Source organism: Plectropomus leopardus, unplaced genomic scaffold, assembly GCF_008729295.1.
Source record: "Plectropomus leopardus isolate mb unplaced genomic scaffold, YSFRI_Pleo_2.0 unplaced_scaffold1474, whole genome shotgun sequence".
Classification (NCBI taxonomy): Eukaryota; Metazoa; Chordata; class Actinopteri; order Perciformes; family Serranidae; genus Plectropomus; species Plectropomus leopardus.
Window position 1 is genome coordinate 1 of NW_024615768.1, and position 3072 is coordinate 3072.

At 39.0% G+C, this 3072-nt stretch overlaps 1 long non-coding RNA gene across 1 annotated transcript; it reads left to right on the forward strand.

The window, feature by feature from the left end:
* The first annotated feature begins 399 nt into the window (after positions 1 to 399).
* LOC121964236 lies at positions 400 to 2824 on the forward strand. Its single transcript, XR_006107335.1, has 3 exons — positions 400 to 505; positions 1798 to 1907; positions 2591 to 2824. It is a non-coding gene; the product is annotated as an uncharacterized LOC121964236 (long non-coding RNA).
* Positions 2825 to 3072: the final 248 nt, after the last annotated feature.

Below are 3072 nucleotides of genomic sequence, written 5' to 3' on the forward strand. Positions count from 1 at the left end.
AAAAAAAAAAAAAAAAAAGCCTTCTTTGACAAAACATGCATATTTTCTTTAAATATTTTAATTTTAATTTAATCTGAAGTCTGTGTGCCCCTCCCATAACCCAAAATAAAAAAACATAAGTGGCTCCCCACAACTTAATAGAAATAATAACATGAGTCTCTGGATGTAATAATCTGTTATAATCTGTCCGTACTTGACTGAGTGTGTTTACTTTTAACCAAAATACCGACTCGACGAGCGTTTCATGATCGCAGCTGTTAACGTTTCTGTTTCTGTTCAGCACAAATTACTAACAACTACTCGTATTTTAACGTCACTACTCACAATTAAAGGTTTTTTGTTTTCGGTGTTTCAGGGGACAAAAATGAAACCTGTCCCTCGTCTCTTTCAGACATAAACGAGTGCCAGTCGTCCCCCTGCTCCTCCGGCTCCACCTGCGTGGACCAAATCAATGGCTACCGCTGCGTCTGTCCCGCAGGGAGGACGGGTCCCCGCTGCCAAGAAGGTGACACCCAGAGGACACTCTGAGGACAAAACACGGTTTACTTTAACAGATCAAAGTCGTTCGGTTCGGTGTCCCAAAAACTCCAAAACTCACGTCCACGTTCAGAACCGTCACCGAGTTCACGGCCTCAGTCAGAAACACGGAAGAAGACAAAATATTCCGATAAATGATAAACTGTGACAAAGCAGGCGAAGTGACGGGAAGACACAGCTTTATTTTTTACATTTACAAAATTAACCCTTTCATATTACACACACACAAAATATTACTATTATCTGATTTTTTCTGCTTTCACTGAGTTTATTTTTAACCAACATCAGTCCTCATCATGAATATCAAATATTCGATCATTTTCAGATATTTAACCCTTTATTTTAACCCAAGTTCTTTTAGATGGAAAAAAATAATTATTTTCAATCAACTACATGCAACGTATATTTTATTTATTTATTTTTTTTATGCTTACAGCTTGGAATATGTCAATGATTAGCTGTAACATTGATTTTTTAACATTATTATTATTTTTTGTGCAGCGTCAAAGACTCACAGTCAGTCGCTCTGCACACTAAATGTGCTTTTTAAAATCAAGCTTTAAAAAATATTATACATTAATATGATTTTCTACTCTCGTTAAGTTTATTTTTTAACCAACATCAGTCCTAATCATAAATATCAAATGTTCATTAATTTTCCGAATTTTAACTCTTTAAATGCCAGGTTTTTGTCGTGCTGCCACTATGTTTTAAGATGGATGATGTTGAGTCTCCTCCTCCTCAGTGTGTGAGTGTAGCTGCTGACAGTCTGGGATATGTCAGTGTGTGAGTGTAGCTGCTGACAGTCTGGGATATGTCAGTGATCAGCAGCTACATTGACTGTGACAGGTCACCTAGTGGAAATAGCATGTATTTCCTCCATCTGCCAAATATGGTCAAAATGACCTCATCAGGTGGAAAATAGTCAAAATGACAAATTCAGAGTCAAAAGCCCAGAATGACACCCAGAAATAATACAAGTCCTGTTTTTCTGCTCTGATGGCTGTGGGATCAAAAATGTCAGTTTGAATGGGTTTCAATGGAGCATTTTTGGACCTGAACAGTCTGAATGTAACTATTTAGTTTCCACAGTGTATTTTAGACTTATTGTAGGAGCTGAGCTGCAAATTCACTGATTACACTCAGATACACAATCTGGACTACATTTAGGACACATGCATCAACACACACACAGTTATTTTGTCGCTGTGGTGACGGTGCTGATCTGCTGGTGTTTTGTTTTGTGTTTTGGTGCCGCAGTGACGGGGAGGCCGTGCGTGGTCGCAGGCCGGGCGGCTCCGGATGGAAGCAGATGGGATGAAGAGTGTAACAGCTGCCGCTGCAACGACGGGAGGATCAGCTGCAGTGAGGTACGGCTCCGACTTCACGTCAGAGTCCGTTTAATAACACATGATGTGTTCGAGGACCATCCAGCAATAACTCCTGTTTACATTTTCTGGCTGTGATAAAAGTTTTTTTGTTTGTTTTTTCAAGAAACATGGCTTCCAAGTTTTTTAAGCAAAAAAAGCCATGTTTTTTTTTTTTTTTTATAGAACCAGAAAAACACCAAATTGAAAAAAAATGCCAAACATGTTCAAAGAAAAAAAACATCACAACATTTTTTTCTTAAAAAATAGCCACAAAATATTTTTAAAAACATGTCAGATTTTTTTTTTTTAAAAACCTACATTGAAAAAGAACCGAAAAGGAGCATCGATGGTCCTGGAAATGTTTTGGTAAAATTGTGTATTTATGCTCATAATTACTGTTTACATGAAGTCTTCCCACATTTGATTTTTTTCAATTTATGTTCAGTTTCTAGAAAATCTGCATCAGAATGAAAAGAAACTTCAGTATTTTTCGGAAATTAGAGGAACGATCTAAAATAATTGTTGGCAGATGTTTTTGTAGAAAATTTCACCTTGTTTGAAAAAAGTTTTTAAAAAAATCAGATATTCTCCTTATGACGACGCTCACTGATGTCAAAATAAGTTAAAAAAAATTTAAAAATACGGGAAAATAAAAGCTGACCTCAGAGTTTTGTGTGTGACAGCGGCCGTGTGGCCCGCGGCCCTGCAGCCTCCACGCCGCGCCCCGCGGCGCCGGGTGTCCGGCCGGTCAGACCTGCGTCGCCGTGCGGGAGGAGCGCTGCTTCGTGAAGCCCTGCCGCAGCCAGGGGGAGTGCTGGAGCCCCGCCCACCGGGCCCCGCCCACAGCCAGGTGTCACTCCGAGAGCCGCTGCGCCAACGTCACCTTCACCTTTAACAAGGACGTCATGGCAACGGTCAGTTTCCCGCCTCCAACTTCCCCATCTTCTCTCCGTCAAACGTTTGATCTGCAGACGGAGAAAAATAAAATCTTTTTTCTTGATGTCATTTATCGTGTTTCAGGGTTAAAGCTGTATAATGATTTATTTAATGTTTTAATGTATATATATTTCTGTCCATGTATCTGTGTGCTCTGTGATGATTTTATTTATTTTATTTATTTATCATGTCTATCTAATCCTATCATAATAAAATAATATATATGCAG